We start from the raw sequence: 18,390 nt of genomic DNA on the forward strand, positions 1-18,390 counted from the left end.
TAAGTGTTACATGCCTGATGATGCGTGCTATTTGTGGAAGTTTAGTGATCGTTTTGTATTAAATATGATAATGTAATATTGGTAAAACTTATGTGCTATCGCCTAGACGGGAACTAAACTCGGAACAATGTAATATGATCTTTATAAGCAATGCTGTTGATATCAGATGTGTCTGTTGCATCCCGTTTACGTTTCCGCTGCGGTTACGGGGTGTTACAGAACTTGGTATCAGAGCCATTGGTTATAAATGAATTAGGATGTCTTTAAAAGATACCTAAAATATAACCGGTAGCTCAAGTATTATAGGATCTGAATATCAACTAATAATATATAGTGACGAGATCTGGATGAACTTGGATGGACAAGTGAGTTATTATGGTCCGGAACATAATAACAGACTTGTCCGCACGAGGGAATTCAGGGGAAGTCACGGGGAACATTAATAGGTAAAATCGGCAACATATGTGTAAGTATATGATAGTATTTTTATGTGACAAGGTTGTATAAATGTGTGTATATTAATTTAATTATGATTTACATTATGGAAGGAACTATATGTTTGCTAACTTGTGTACAGGTAAGCATGTCAAGATCACGAAGTTTATCGGTAGAGGAGGACCCGGAGGAGGCCAGTTCCGGGGACTCTAGGAGTGTACGCTTAGCTTCCAGCAACGAGCCTACTGAGACTAGCCATAGGAGTGCTAGCTTGTCCTCCCCTGCTAGGGTTACCAGATCCCCCACCCCACCCGCACCACAGGTCACCCTTACCCCTCCCAGACTCGGTCCCCGCCTCACGGCGCGGATCAGTGTCCCTTATGTCCCACCTACCTTTACCCCACCCAGATCCACTTACTACAGGGGCGAGTCCTCCCGCCCCCAGCCCGAGCCTGTGCCTCCACCCGTGTGGGGTACCCCCAGGCCTGTGAGGGATGAGCGTCCCTCCGCCGAGGCTGCATGGCTCCGAGTGCTCACCGAGCAGATGAATGAGCAGACCACCGCCTTGACAGTGGGTATTCAGAGGAGGAATCACTTGGCGGATTGCATACTGGACAGCCAGCATGCGATCGCTCAGCTGAGGAGGGAGGACGCATACTCCCAGTGGATGATTGACCGGATGGAAACACGGATCCGGGGTTTGATGGCAGTGTTAGTGGGGATGGTGGCAGTGTTGGTGTGGTTGGTATACCACCGTGTTTAGATCATGTTAGGGTGGTAGTAGTCAAGGTCCGCTTTTTGGTACTCTGTGTTAGCAGTTAGTGACGATGCTAACATAGAGTGAATCTTGGGTAGTTATAGTACAGTCACTAGCCCATAGGGGGGTTTTTTTTGGGGATACCATTGTAGATATTTTGATGTATCATTCAAGCACTGACCCATAGCGGGTTATGTCGAAATGATGCCGATGTAGGACTGATGTATGAAAACTTAATCTATGGGCTGACGTTAATGTAATGTGTACTGATGATTATGTAAAATGTACTAATGTTTATTAATGAATGGAATATGTGTTGTGTATCGAGATTGGAATTTGTATTAATTATATGTATTTTTCTTAATGTTGTGTAGAATGGCACCTAAACGGTCAGCTCAAATGTTAGAAGTGGATGCGAGTCGTCTGATTGCTCGACAGTTAGAGGCGGCGATACCGGATTTAGTATCGCGCATCGCCGCCAGTATTAACAATACGACCAATCCAGACCCTGCGAGCAATCAAACGACCACCAATAATGCTGGGGAACAAAATGTTAATCCTCCACCGAACGGTAACCCGATTCCCAATAATGACGCGCCGCCTAGGGTGGTCGTTACAGACAGTAATGGCCCTATACCCAGTGTAGAAACGAACCGCACTGAACCGACTCCTGCAACAAGGGGATGTTCAATTAAAGATTTTATATTGTGCAAGCCCCTAGAATTTAGCGGGTCTGAGGGACCCAGTGGGTTGGTTAAGTGGATTGAGAAAATAGAGTCGGTTGTGAACATCAGTAACTGCCCTGAGGAATACATTGTTAAGTATGCTACCTGCACGTTCACGGACCATGCCTTGACATGGTGGAACACAATAGTGCAAACTCGCGGTCAGGCAGCGACAAACCGCATGACTTGGACAGAACTCAAAGCCCTTGTACTGGAACATTTCTGCCCGAAAAACGAACTACAGAAGTTAGAAAACGAGTTGTGGAACTTGGAGATGCAGGGGACAGACCACTTGGGTTATACAAACCGATTTAATGAACTGTCGCGATTGGTGCCGTGGTTGGTCACCCCTGAGTCAAAGAGGGTGGAGCGTTATATATGGGGACTAACTACAGTAGTAAGGAGTATAGTCAACGCTGGGGGACACCAGACGTTTGAGGGTGCGGTGACGCAAGCTGGTATTGTCACATACGATTTCGTGAGGAGTGGGTCACTGAAGGTGGCAGGAGTGTCTGCCGGAGGAAATGTAAGGCCCCGAACCCGGTAGCCCTACTTTAACGTCGGATTTACTCATAAACACAGTCCTTCAAATCAGAGTTTATTAAAACTTTTCGCGGAATATAAAACATAAATCATTTGTTACAAAACATTAAATCTTTTCCTTGATACCATAACACAAAACTCTATATTCAAAACATTTTTACTTCTTTCTTCAGATGCCAGCCGTTCAATCCATGCCGTGTGTCATCCTCATGCTAACTCTATAATCAGCTCACCTGCGTGCATACTAAAAGTCAGCTACGCTGAGTGAGTTCTAGTTAATCGATCGCCATACAATACATACACATACATACATACATATCCGTAGATACATTTCCATACTTCACTAGTTACCCTTCTGTTCTACATACATACTTGCTACCACACATACATACATATCTACAATCACTAACCTCAGTCTACCGAGAGTATGTTCATAGCTCACCGTCTATACCTGTACTCAAGGTCGTGAACACGTACAAGGTTCGCAGTCCTTACCTATGTTCACCATTTATGGTACGTACAAGGTTCGCAGTCCTTCCCTATACCATAATACATCCACAACACGTACAAGGTTCGCAGTCCTTCCCTATGTTGCAACCTAACTCATAGCACGTACGAGGTTCGCAGTCCTCCCCTATGCTACAAAACCAGCACGTATAAGGTTCACAGCCCTTTCCTATGCTGACACACATTCACAACACGTACAAGGTTCGCAGTCCTTCCCTATGTTGCAACCTAACTCATAGCACGTACGAGGTTCGCAGTCCTCCCCTATGCTACAAAACCAGCACGTATAAGGTTCACAGCCCTTTCCTATGCTGACATACATTCACAACACGTACAAGGTTCGCAGTCCTTCCCTATGTTGCAACCTAACTCATAGCACGTACGAGGTTCGCAGTCCTCCCCTATGCTACAAATACAGCACGTATAAGGTTCACAGTCCTTTCCTATGCTGACGCCTATCTACATTACGTATAAGGTTCGCAGTCCTTATCTACGTTTACATATATCATCTACTTCACGTATAAGGCTCGCAGTCCTTAACTACGCCATTACCAGCCGAGTCTATGTCCGACAGAAGCTAGAGGGATTTGCCATCCTAACTTACTATGTCGAACATAGAACTCACATGCCATTCGTGTACCTATACACACATACTTACATTATAACATAAGAACACTCTAGGCATTCTTTACCTCATTCATTTAACAACCATACCCCTTGTCGACACGTGCAATATCCGAAGATCGTTCACGCCCCGACAAGTATTCATTTGAAACATTCATATATCTTCGATATATAATATTCGTACCTTTATTTTTAACCTGACAGTACGCGCAATATCCGAAGATCATTCGCGTACCGACAAACAATCATTCATATCTATCACACATATCACATATGACATACACTTATCACCTAGGATAAATGTATTAACAACACATCGAGTATGCACACAGCCCCGAAAACATAACAAGGAATGGGGCTAGAAACTCACCTGAACTCTGCTTCTTTTTCTGATAGCTGTAAATCCCTTCCTTAACTGAGCTCGGCTGACTGTACAAGTTACACGTATCAATACTCGTCTGATCTAATCTGGCGGCCTAGTATTAGCTTACTTTAACTTATCGCTTTATAATTTATTTTCTAAACGAACTTCACTTTAGGCGAAGTTAAACCTTAGGCGAACTTGGCTTCAGGCGAAGTTAAACCTTAGGCGAACTTGGCTTCAGGCGAAGTTATCCTTAGGCGAACTTGGCTTCAGGCGAAGTTATCCTTAGGCGAACTTGGCTTCAGGCGAAGTTATCCTTAGGCGAAGTTACGCTTGAAGGCGAAGTTACGCTTGAAGGCGAAGTTCATCAGGCGAACTTAATCTTGCAGGCGAAGTTATCGCGCTGCAGATCTGTTTGCCCATAAATCCTTCGTTTTTTAGCCAAATAACTCGATTTTGGTACCCACGGAATCGTATGATCGGCGCCTACAAATCCCAACCATCAAATCGGCCTAAAATTGACGTTTTAGGGGTCCGATTTGGGCAGTTTGGGTTTCGGGTCCGGCTAACCCATCCAATCCTAACCATTTTCAGTAATATTAGCTTTGTTGGATTTGTTCTTACCTTACCAACTCAGATCTATCAGCAAAATCTCGGGTCTCGGCTTCGAATCTTGATCGGTTAGAATGTGTGTGTTTTGAGTGTGTGTATGGAATGTGTGAGAAATGGTGGTTAAGGGTATTTATATTAGGGATCATGGGCCTAAGCCCATGGACTCTCCTTCCTTTCGTTCATAACCCAAGTCCATAACCCATATCCATTACCCAGCACTAGCCCGACCCATACCAACTCCTACTCTATTTAAATCCCGATAACCCGAGTAAACTTTCCCTCTATTATTAAGTAATATAATTAATATTATCTTGAAATTTCGGGATGTTACAGGAAAGCGAGGTACGTATGATAATAGGACCCCGGGGAAGCAGCAAGACAAACGTGCTAGGCCCGCTGCCCAGAACTACGCCATGACTAGTTCAGGCGGAAGGCAAGAACCGCAGAAGGGAACGTTTCCTAAGTGTGGGAAATGCGGTTACCACCATGGTGGCGTGTGCAAAGAGGTGGTGTGCCACCGGTGTGGTAGGGAGGGACACTACGCACCGAGTTGTAGGGCAAACCTGAACAACCTGAACCGACAACCGCAACTTATCCGTGCGCAGCCATTTAGGACCCAACCAGCCCGACAACAAAACCCACAAGGAAACCAAATGATGACCACTAGCCGTGCTTGCTTCGAATGCGGCAGCACAGATCACTTCAAGAGATACTGTCCGAGACTGAACCAGGGAGGAAGTGGGAGGCAAACCATGGGTCAGGCATCGTCGTCTAATCCGGCGAGAGGCCGAGCTTTTGTGATGGGGGCGAACGAAGCACGCCAGGACCCCAGCGTAGTGACAGGTACATTCCTCGTCTCTGATCATTACGCTTCTGTATTATTTGATACAGGCGCCGATAGAAGTTTTGTTTCTATTAAATTCCTATCGATAGCGAACCTTCCGATTAGTGAAACCATAGAACCTTACACCGTAGAAGTCGCTAACGGTAAAACCATGATAGTTAATCAGATAGTTCGGAATTGCCCTTTTATTCTGAACGATCAATCCTTCCTGATTGACTTATTACCGGTAGAATTAGGTAGTTTTGACGTGATAGTGGGAATGGATTGGTTAGCACGTAACAAAGTGGAAATAAACTGTGAAAAGAAAATCGTCAAGATCCGGGTGTCGGATGACGAAGAGGTGTTAGTGCAAGGAGAGAAGTCAGGCACAATGATACCATTTATATCCCACCTCAAGGTGTTAAAATATATACGCCAGGGATGCGTGGCATATCTAGCAAGCTTGACGGCCACAGATTCTGATGAGAAACGGGTGGATGATATCCCGGTGGTACGCGAATTTCCATAAGTTTTCCCAGAAGAACTTCTTGGATTACCGCCAACCCGACAGGGCGAATTCAGAATCGATTTATTACCTCAAGCTGGCCCTGTTGCTAAAGCACCCTACCGACTTGCACCATCCGAGATGCAAGAGTTATCCAATCAGTTGCAAGAATTGTTGGATAAAGGGTTTATACGTCCTAGCTATTCCCCGTGGGGTGCACCTGTATTATTCGTGAAAAAGAAGGACGGGAGCCTTAGAATGTGCATTGATTACAGGGAGTTGAACAAGTTAACCATTAAAAATAGGTACCCTCTTCCTCGGATTGATGACCTGTTTGACTAGCTGCAAGGTGCGAGCTATTTCTCAAAAATCGATCTTAGATCGGGATACCATCAGGTTAGAATTCAGGAAGAAGATATCCCAAAAACCGCATTCCGGACTCGCTACGGCCATTACGAGTTCTTAGTTATGCCTTTTGGGCTAACAAATGCACCGGCAGTGTTCATGGACCTCATGAATCGAGTCTGTAAACCCTATCTCGACAAATTCGTCATCGTGTTTATTGACGACATTCTGATTTACTCGAAAAGTAAAGAAGAGCACGAGCAACACTTAAGAATAATTTTAGAGCTTCTGGATCAGGAGAAGTTGTATGCAAAATTCTCCAAGTGTAACTTCTGGTTACAGGAAGTGCAGTTCCTCGGTCACGTTGTAAACCATCAAGGAATACACGTTGATCCGAGTAAAATTGAAGCAATTAAGAATTGGCAGGCGCCTAAAACGCCAAAGGAAATCCGCCAATTCTTAGGCTTAGCTGGATATTATCGTCGATTTATAGAGAACTTTTCCAGCATCGCCCAACCTTTAACTCTCCTGACTCAAAAGGATCGAAAGTATGAATGGGGAGAAGAGCAGGAAACGGCGTTTCAAACGTTAAAGCAAAAATTGTGCCAAGCGCCGATTTTAAGTCTCCCCGATGGAGACGATGGTTTTGTCGCGTATTGTGACGCATCTCGTAGAGAGTTAGGATGCGTGTTGATGCAGAATAATAAGGTTATAGCCTATGCTTCCGGACAGTTAAAAGTACACGAGAAAAATTACACTACGCATGACTTAGAACTGGGAGCGGTTATCTTCGCACTTAAAATCTGGAGACATTATCTCTACGGTACAAAGTGCACCATCTTCACCGATCATAAAAGTTTGCAACACATATTTGATCAGAAAGAACTAAATATGAGGCAACGAAGATGGGTCGAGTTGTTGAGCGATTATGACTGTGACATCCGTTATCACCCCGGCAAGGCTAACGTTGTAGCCGATGCCTTGTGTAGGAAAGATCGGGTTAAGCCATTGCGAGTGCGAGCGTTGGGGTTGATAGTCCAGTCGAACCTTTCGGACCTGGTTCGAGTCGCTCAACGTGAGGCGTTGAAAGAGGAACAATTGGAAAAGGAGGGACTTTACGGCAATGAGAAGAATTTCGAACAGTTCGTGGACGAAATTCTCTAGTTCAAAAGTCGGATTTGGATCCCGACCCTCCATGATCTGCGTGAATTAATCATGGACGAAGCACATAGATCAAAATATTCCATACATCCGGGATCGGATAAGATGTACAAGGATGTGAAGGAGTTCTACTGGTGGCCAGGTATGAAAAAGGATATCGCAACGTATGTCGGTAAATGTACGACTTGTGCGAGAGTTAAGGCGGAGCACCAGAAACCCTCGGGGATATTACAACAACCGGAAATTCCCGAATGGAAGTGGGAGCAAATCACGATGGATTTTGTGACTCATCTTCCTAAAACGTCCCGAGGACATGATGCAATTTGGGTAATCGTGGATCGATTAACCAAATCAGCACATTTTATCCCGATTAGAAATAATTATAACACAGAGAGACTTGCACAGATTTATATAAATGAAATTGTGTCTCGTCATGGGATACCCATCTCAATCATCTCCGATCGGGATAGCCATTTCACCTCCAAGCTTTGGCAAGCTGTGCAAGAAGCGCTGTGAACGCGTATTGATCTAAGCACAGCTTACCACCCTCAGACCGATGGTCAGTCTGAGAGGACCATCCAAACCCTGGAGGATTTGCTTCGTGCATGCGTACTGGATTTTAAGGGAAATTGGGATCAACATCTCCCACTCGTTGAATTTTCCTATAATAACAGTTACCATAGCAGTATAAAGGCAGCGCCTTACGAAGCATTGTATGGTCGGAAGTGCCGATCGCCACTCTGCTGGACTGAAGTGGGCGACACTCAGGTTATTAGATCAGACCTGGTCCAGGAAACGACCAGCAAAGTCCTTGAAATTAGGAACAATTTGAAGGCCGCGCGGGATCGGCAAAAGAGTTATGCCGATACCGGTAGAAAACCGTTGTCGTTTGAGAAAGGTGATAAAGTGTATTTGAAAGTATCACCTTGGAAGGGTGTAGTCAGATTTGGAAAGGCGGGGAAGTTAGCCCCGAGATATATTGGACCCTTCAATATTACTGCAAAAATCGGTCCCGTAGCGTACCGATTAGAACTACCCGATGAATTGAGTGCAGTTCACAACGTGTTTCACGTATCGAACTTGAAAAGATGTCTGGCGGATGAGACATCGGTTTTACCTTTAGAGGGTGTCCAAATAAATGATAAACTCAATTTCGTAGAGGAACCCGTAGAAATACTAGACGGAAAAATCAAGCAACTTAGACACAACAAGATTTCATTGGTCAAAGTTAGATGGAATTCGCAACGAGGCCTAGAATATACCTGGGAGCGAAAGGACGAATTCCGGAAGAAATACCCCCATCTATTTCCTCAAAAAGAAGTAGTCGTAGCGTAAAAATTTCGAGGACGAAATTTCTTTTACGAGGGGAGAATGTAACAATTCCGGCAAAATCAGGTATACCCTAACCGGTATATACTATTTATGTGTTATTTAATAATGAATATGTGAATTATGATGCGTTTATACGAGTATGTATGATTCATAGTACGAATTATACTCGATTATACAGTAAATCGTATTGGAAATACGATTAACCGATTAACGGTTATTGAAGCCCGAACGATCGGGGATTGCATTATAGACGAAATATATAATATTTAGTGATGTTTGCGAAGTATTAAAGCTTCGGGATAAGTGAATTAAAGCACAGAAAAGGGTTTCGAATTAATGATACGTCGGTACGTTAAACGAAACCTTTAATACCAAACCAAGCAAGAGACGATCGATCAAGCCGAAAAAGATGCACAATTATTAATACTATGATGTTTTAAGTTAATAAATGTCATGGTTTAAGTTTTAAATCGGTTTTATATAAATTTCATTTTTAAGTCGAAAAACGACCGTTTTAGCCTCGTTTTAAGCCGAATTAAACGTTTAACCGAAAAACGAACTGAACCAGATTATCCAAAACATTATCCAGATTACGAGAATCTGAACATGTGGCCACAAATGAAGTTGTGGGTCCCCCCCACCCATCCATTAGGTCCGATCGGACCCCCCTCACCCAAAACAACATTTCATTTTCTTTTTTCACAACACACTTCAACAATATTCATATTCTCTCAAGATCAAGAACCAAAAACCGAGCTTTTTAACAAGAAAAACCGAGGTAAAATCTTGTTATGTACGTGTTTAAGTTCGTTTCTTGAGTGTTCTTGCAAGGAAATGAGGTTTCCAAGTGAAAAAGGGTGAAAACCCGAGATGGAACCGATTCTTGCATGATCAAGTGATGTATACGGGTTATACAAGGGATCTTGGTCCAAGAAAGGAGTTAAACGAACCAAAAACGAATTTGTTACGGTTAAATCTTTGTTTTTAAAGCATAACCGAAACCATGAAAGAAATGGCTTGATTGTGGGTGTAACTTGCTTGGTGTGGTGTTATTGTGCTTGTAGGTGTTGTATCTAGTTGCTAGCAAGGGCTAGAAAGCGAGATTCTTGCGGTTTGAAGCTAGAAACTCAAGGTAGTTCGGTTTTTGTATAAGGGTTGTGATTTGGACAGATTGTGTTTCGTGTGGATTTAGGTCATGAAATTTACAAGGATGATCTACACATGAAAATATGAGTTCTGTGAATTTTTGGTAATTTTTGGATAAAGGATGAATATTTGGTGAATTTAATGCTCGGTTTTGGCCAAAAATGGTGAAAAATAGATAAATATCATGAAAAATTCTGGAAAATTTCAGATAAGCTTTTTATAAACATGTATAAGTCACACACAAAATCTTAGGTCAGTTGGAGAAGTCTAAGTAGGCTTTTCGGTTAAACGAGTTCTAGGGTTTTCTAGCTCGGTTTTAGTGAAAATGGCATTTAAAAAGGGATTTTGGTTCTGGAAAAATTACAGGGGACTATGTAGATGGCAGGGGTCATCCAGGAAAAATTTGGGATTTTTCTAAGATCGTTTGGTATTTACGACATATTTAGTGTTTAAATGGTGTTTAAAAATAGATAAATAAATGTTAAATATAAAAATTAATTCTGGAAATATTTTTATAAAATTCCCCACTGTCAAAAAGTGATTTGTGCAAAATTTCAAGATCCGAGACTAAACGGATAATTATTTGTGCTAAAACAAACTTTTAAAGCTTAAAACGCGTAAACCGGTGAAGTTCACATAAGCGAGCTGACTGGTGTATAAAAACCCTAAAAATGAACTATTTTCATATAATTGAGTTAAACAAGTAAAAATGAATCACCCGAAAATAAGTTGGATGATTTGAGCGTTTTTAACCTATTTAACAGTTTCCGGTACGTTAATGACGGAAACGGGTCCCGCGGCCAATCGGGACATCTAAACCGAGCCCTAATTTCACAACTTAGTTAAATTATCAATTAACAACTATTTTCGGGTCGTATGTGACCAAACTCATTTTTGAAACATAAAAATGGATAACCGTGCTAGGCACGCAAAACGGGAAAAATGACTAATAGTAAATCTGACTAGTGAACTCTAAACGATATCACAATCTGAGTCCGGTGAAGTGTTTCTGGGTTAACATTGCCCCCAGAACGGGTACAGTACTGGGTTAACTGTGTCCCCAGATGTACCGGTTAACACGGTTAAAGTTATGTTAATAGTGATTGTATAGTAACGAACTTAGGGATCGTATTACAGATTTGGACTAGTAGCTGGAGTGTTGTATTACTAATTTGCCTACGATAAGGTGAGTTTCACGAGCCCCTTTTTCTGAATTGTTTTTAAATATTTTCCCGGGGCTGAAAGCATGTTATTATTTAAATGTTTAAGTACATACTGAACGCATGGATTTGCGTGTATTTATAAATATTTGATTGTACGGGAATCATATGGAATGGGTACATTACTGGGTTAACAGTGTCCCCAGATGTCCCTGAAAGTGTTTCTGGGTTAACATTGCCCCCGGAATGGGTACAGTACTGGGTTAACAGTGTCCCCAGATGTCCCTGAAAGTGTTTCTGGGTTAACATTGCCCCCCAGAATGGGTACAGTACTGGGTTAACAGTGTCCCCAGATGTCTCTAGAAGTGTTTCTGGGTTAACATTGCCCCCGGAATGGGTACAGTACTGGGTTAACAGTGTCCCCAGATGTCTCTAATATATGATTATCATAATGATTTATCACTGTTTATTTAAATTAGTGAAACTCACCAACTATTCGTAGTTGACCCGTTTTCTTTACATGCTTTCTAGGTACTCTCAAACTGGAGTAAGTGCTACATGCCTGATGATGCGTGCTATTTGTGGAAGTTTAGTGATCGTTTTGTATTAAATATGATACTGTAATGTTGGTAAAACTTATGTGCTATCGCCTAGACGGGAACTAAACTCGGAACAATGTAATATGATGTAAATTAATGTAGTGGTGTTTTCTTTATAAGCAATGCTGTTGATATCAGATGTGTCTGTTGCATCCCGTTTACGTTTCCGCTGCGGTTACGGGGTGTTACATTCAGCCTCCCCCATATCTTTCATGGCAAATTTTAATGACAAAAACTCTTTAGTTTTATCAACTTTTCCTTGATCTGTACCAAAGATCAACATGTCATCAACATACAAGCAAATTATGACTTCTTTTCCAGAAGAATCAAATTTGCTGTAAACACACTTGTCAGCTTGGTTTAGGATAAAACCATCTGACAATACAACCTCATCAAATTTTTGATGCCATTGTTTAGGAGCTTGTTTTAATCCATAAAGAGACTTAACCAACTTACAAACTTTATGCTCTTGTCCAGACATAACAAATCCTTCAGGTTGTCTCATATATATTTCTTCATCTAATTCACCATTTAGGAAAGCAGTTTTGACATCCATTTGATGAATTACCAGATTATGTATAGCTGCTAGAGCTAATAATAATCTTATGGTAGAAATTCTTGCAACTGGAGCATAAGTGTCAAAGAAGTCTATACCTTCTTTTTGTCTAAATCCTTGTATAACCAAACGCGCTTTATACTTGTCTATACTCCCATCTACCTTCATTTTCCTCTTGAAAATCCATTTACACCCTAAAGGTTTACAACCTGCATGCAAATCAGCAAGTTTCCAAGTTTTATTGTGCATGATGGAATCAATCTCATCTAGCACAAATTCTTTCCAGAAATTTGCATCTCTTGAAGCCATAGCTTCACCAAAAGTCTTTGGATCGTCCTCCACACTAAAGCAATATTGATATCGACTTTCAATGCCATCCTTTGAACCTTCTACTAAGTATAGTTGAAAATCATCTCCAAAAGAATTTACCTTCCTAGCTCTAGTACTTTTTCTAGGCTCAGAAGGAACTACTGTATTATCAGTAGAATCACTAGTCCTACTTCGTGAGTGATGACCCATATCAGTAGGTCGAGGTATTGAGGTAAATCTCTCCTCATCAAAGATAGCATCTCTTGACTCAATGACAGTGTTTATGGACACGGAATCATTTGGTTCTATTACATAGAACCTATATGCTTTAGAGTTATTGGCATATCCAATAAAGATGCAATCTATGCCTTTCTCACCTAGATTCTTTATTTTAGGATTAGTAAGGCGTATAACTGCCCTGCATCCACAAACTCTGAGATAATGTAGATTTGGAGATCTTTTCTTCCACAGCTCATACGGGGTTATGTCATTATTCTTATTGGGAGTTCTATTTAATAAATAACATGCAGTTAACATAGCATCTCCCCAGAACCCGTCACTCAAACCTGAGTAGGATAATAAGGAATTAACCATTTCCTTTAGGGTTCTATTTTTCCTTTCCGCAACACCATTTTGTGGTGGTGTATACGGTGCTGTGGTCTGATGTATTATACCGGTGGACTGAAAATATACCGGATCATAATACTCCCCTCCGCGATCTGTTCTAAGAGTTTTAATCAGATCATTATGAAATCGTTCAACCTCTTGTTTATAAATTTTAAATTTATCAAGAGACTCATCTTTTGCATGTAATAAATAAACATAACAATATCTAGTTGCATCATCGATAAATGTGATTACATATTTGTTATGTCCTAGTGATGGTGCGTTATGGTAATCACATAAATCAGAATGAACGAGTTCTAGCAGCCTAGAGTCCCTTTTTACACTTTTAAAAGGTTTTCTAGTTATTTTAGTCAACTGACATGTGTGACATTTATTATTTCTCATATCAAATCCTGGTATTAGACTCATTTTTTCCATATCTTGCATTCTAGAATAGTTAGCTTGTCCTAATCTAGCATGCCACAAGTTAGATATAGAATCTACTTTATTACTAGATGAAGATGCCATGCAAACAGATTCATTATCAAATGGTACATGAATATTAAGTTTAAACATACCACTAGATAAATAACCAAATCCAACAAACATACCATGGTTTGACAACACATATTTATCCGACTCTATTACTTGTTTAAATCCATGACTATTTAACACAATTCCGGATATAAGATTCTTTCGAATCCCCGGTACATACAACACATTATGTAATAATAATTGTTTCCCATAAGTAAATAACAGTTTGACTTTTCCAATCCCTTCGATAGGCTCGGTTGATACATTCCCCATCCTAAGCACATATCCATCTTTAATTAATTTCAGTTCTACGAACCATCTTGAATCTTTGCAAACATGGCTGGTAGCACCCGAGTCTACCCACCAAGCTATCAAATCATCCTGCACATAGAATGATTCAGCAATTAGTGAAATGTGTTCAATATTATTTAACTTTATATCCGAACACTTTTCAAAATTATTAACGTTCATCGTTAATGAATTTGAATCAATGTCCGAGTCTAGTGACTCACTTTTATTTCCTTTCACTATTCTTAGCCTATTGCCAAACAAATTACTCATTGGGTTGCGTACAGGGGCAGTTTGCCATGGACCAAAATTTACTTCATTTGTATCGATAATTAAATCATGAGCAAACTCATTTTTATTAATTTCTAACCCATGGTATGATTCAGTTGGATTATTCAAGTTACATTCAAGTAAATTTATTGAACCTAACGATGATTTAGATAACATACCTGGTTGAGATGGTGGGTCCTTCGACCCACTTGGACCGGCTCCACTTGAACCCTTGTTTCCACTAGGTAGTTTCACACGACAATCCCTTTTCTTGTGACCCATATTACCACACCTCCAACATCCTTCATCACGCTTCTTATTTGGTGTTTGATAGCCCCCTTTTGCCTTCCTTTTCTTTCCAATAAATTTATTCCCTTTCTTGAAATTTCCATCCTTTTCAACCAAGTTAACTGAGTTTTGACCCGTTTCCATTTTCCCTTTTAATTTCCCGGATTCTTGAATCCTAAGAGATTTTTCAATCCGAATATCGCTACCTAACTGAACCAAACTTATTTCCTCCTTTTTGTGTTTCAAGGTATGCTTAAAATCCTTCCATAATGGAGGCAATTTGTCAATGATACTAGAAACAACAATTGACTCATCCATGTGCATATTGTGTTGTTCAAATTGACCAAAAATGTGTTGCAACTCATTAAATTGATCCATAATTGGCCTATTATCCGATATCTTGTAAGAGTTGAAGTTACTTACAAGAAACTTTTTACTAGATGCATCTTCTGCCATATATTTGGTATCTAAAGAATCCCACAAATCCCTGGCAGACTCAGCATTTTGGTATACATCAAAGAGTGCATCACACATCCCATTCAATATATGTCCGCGACATATATAGTCGTCATTTTCCCACTTCAATCGTCTTCTCTGTTGTTCCATAGTTTCCTCTTCTGATGCCTCAGGCATTGGAGTGGTCAGAACATACACAACTTTCAGAGTTGTTAAAAGAAAATGCATTTTTTTCTTCCATCTTCTGAAATCCTGTCCCTCAAATTTCTCATGTTTTGAAAATTTGCTCGACATATCCTTAATCGATTCCCTAGCCATTTAATCTGAATTGATTAATGACAATTTCAATTAACCACTGAATTAATCAAAATTCAAATAAATGAATTAAATGTGATAAATGCCAAATTAATTCACATTCAAATATGCATCTGGTGACATCGATGTGTTTCTGTTCACCATAAAATCAAAAATTGTTGGAAAACAAATTTAAGTTAAATATCAATTTATTCAAGTTCGAAATCAGTGAACTAAATTGAATTTAACTCTTTGGTTTCAATCAATAAGAATCCAATATTAATAAACCACACATTGAATGAATGTGAATTAATGTTTGCAAACAAATTGGATGTAACGTAAAACTTCAAATCCAATTATTCCATTGAAGACCAAATAAATTCTACTTTGGAACAAAACAGTATGCTCGTTCAATTTACCAGAAAAATCAAATTGGGAATAGTCAATTGATTTCAAGAACTAATGTCTTTGAATGTTACAATCAATGCCCAACTAATATTAATTCTTTGATTTCAACCCATCGAAACCAATATTATTTAACCACAATATTAATACCGATAGCAATACATACAATAACCAATACCCCAAATCAAATGGTTTAATATGCATTAATGGTTTAATCTTTATTGAAACTAAAGGGAAAATTATACTAAGTCATCAAACCCTAATTTGATAAAGAACTTGAAATTGAAATTAAATAACTAGGATGTTCTTGAAATCGATTACTCTTTCAGATTAAACCATTTGTGCACTTACAATTGATTTAATCGGATAATATCAAGAAATTAAAACAAGAACCTGAATTGATTAATGATGAAGAACCAGTGCTTCACAAATCCTTTGTCGTCTGAATATTTCTTTGTATATTTTGGTTGCAATATAAATTGCATATATATCCCAAAAACCGTCGATCATAATAATAGTTTCACTTTACACCCCTTGAGTTTATTCCATGTTTAATTATTAGCGTAAACTTAACTAATAGGTTTTATCTATAATATATTAACAAGAATATGTGTAAGCCATATTACTAAAATTCCAACATCTTCCACCTTCAGCCTTCATTTCCCGGTGATTGTTCCACCTTTAACGACGGCTGTATTAATTGATACGTTATTGGACACCCCCAATTTCATAGGTAGCCGTGATATTGTTACTGATATTCAAGATTTTTGTTGTTTTCATTTGATCAACAATCATATTATGGCATCGATTTTGGGGGTGTTTGGCCTAGCTTTTTTAGCAAAGCTTATAGCGCTTTTTTTTTTTTTTATATAAAATAAGCTTAATTTGGTGTTTGGTTTAGCTTAGGCTTATAAGCTTATATAAGCTAATTTGAAGAAGCTTATTTGAAGATGGTTTTTTAGCTTATTTGAAGAAGCTTATTTGTTTAAGGGGGTAAATTACTCATTGGCCTTCAAATGGTGATGGATTAATAATATTGAAGTAACTTATTACTATAACAACTTAAAAATGATGGATTTAACAACTTATTATGATGTATAATCAACTTGTAGAATATAAACTAATCCAAACACTCAAAAGGAGCTTATCAAATTATATAAAATAAGCTATAAGCTTCAAAAAGATACAAGCATAAGCACAAAAATATAAGCTAGGCCAAACACCCTCTTTGGAGCTAGAATTTGGGTTGGTGCGACCCTTGCCCACCTACAGGTGGACTTTAACACACTGTTCTTGAGTTTTTTTAAAGGAGGGAAAGGAAATGAAAACTAAGGATAGTTAAAAAATGGGTGTTCTTGAGTTTTTTTTAGGATGTAGGAGAAGTTAGGAGGGATTAAATTAATATATTTTCGACAGAATTACAGAAATTGTCCTTTATCTTTGCACTCAATTTCAGTGGATGTCCTTTATCTTTAAAAGTAACATAATTTGTACTTTACGTTTCAAAATGTTTCACCGTTTGTCCTTTGGCACTAACTCAATTAGTTTTCCTCGTTAACTTGGGTCATGTGCTGTGCACATGAGGGCAAATCGGTCATTTTACCTATTGGATTAAAAAACATTTAAAAAAAGAATGATTAGATTAACAAAATACTATAATAATTATTAGTAATAATTACTCCTCACTCTTAACAGTATCTTCAAATCCCACCGGAACAACACACCGTTATCGTCACCACACCTCGATACCTCCGATGACTCTTACTCTCACTCATCGCCACTTCCTCCTCCGACCGCCGTACCGTCAACCGGATCTCCACCATCACCTCCACCGACGTCAGATCTATTACCTATTCCAGCACCGATGCCGGAGGCTCCGGATGTTGCTGATGTGTCATCTCTCTCTCTCTCTCTCTCTCTCTCACCCATGACCACCACACCCCCACTTGCCACCAACCAACCTCAACCACCACCTTCTCCTATCACCGCCATCTCTGCAACAACCTAGTGACCACCATCGCTATCTCCTTCTAAAACCCAATAAGCTTCTACGCAAACTCTCCCAATTTCAACCAATTCCAACACTTTGAGTCTCCAATCACCTCTAGATTCATATCTCGTCTCATTTGCAATAAAAATCATATTCAAATTCTTCCCTAGATCTGCACGCAAACCCTAGATCTGCCAAGCCCCTATCACATACACAAACCTAACATGCACGTGGTTGCCGGAGACGATGGTGGTCGTTGGAGATGATAGTGGTTGTGGGAGGTTGGTTGGTGGTGTCACACCCCGACCAAAGGCGGAACATGTCAGGGCGTAACGTATTGATTGGACAGTAGCTCAAAAGACACTAATTAAAGCGACAATAATTATTTAATTTCATTAACATTAAACAAGTACACAAATTCAATAATAAACAACAATTACATCATGTTTTGTATTTAGAATAATATCCTAAGGTAAAACTAATTTCTTCTATCTTGAACAATGTAAATTACTTGTACCTATAGCATGTATAAAAATAAAGTTTGTCAACACGAATGTTGGTGAGAGTACATAAGTTTTAGTTGATATATATATATATAGATAAATCACAATTCATATGTAAATGATGAGTATTACAATCTTATGAAAATGTAAACAACTAAATAGATGTGGACCCGTTCTTATTGATACAAAATCAAAGTACTTGGGTAAATGTATGATCTTACTAGATGAGGATAGATGAGGATGAGATACCAAC

This window comes from Bidens hawaiensis, unplaced genomic scaffold, assembly GCF_021521415.1.
Source record: "Bidens hawaiensis isolate Kalapana, Puna unplaced genomic scaffold, B.hawaiensis_p1.1 tig00067244_1, whole genome shotgun sequence".
Lineage (NCBI taxonomy): Eukaryota > Viridiplantae > Streptophyta > Magnoliopsida > Asterales > Asteraceae > Bidens > Bidens hawaiensis.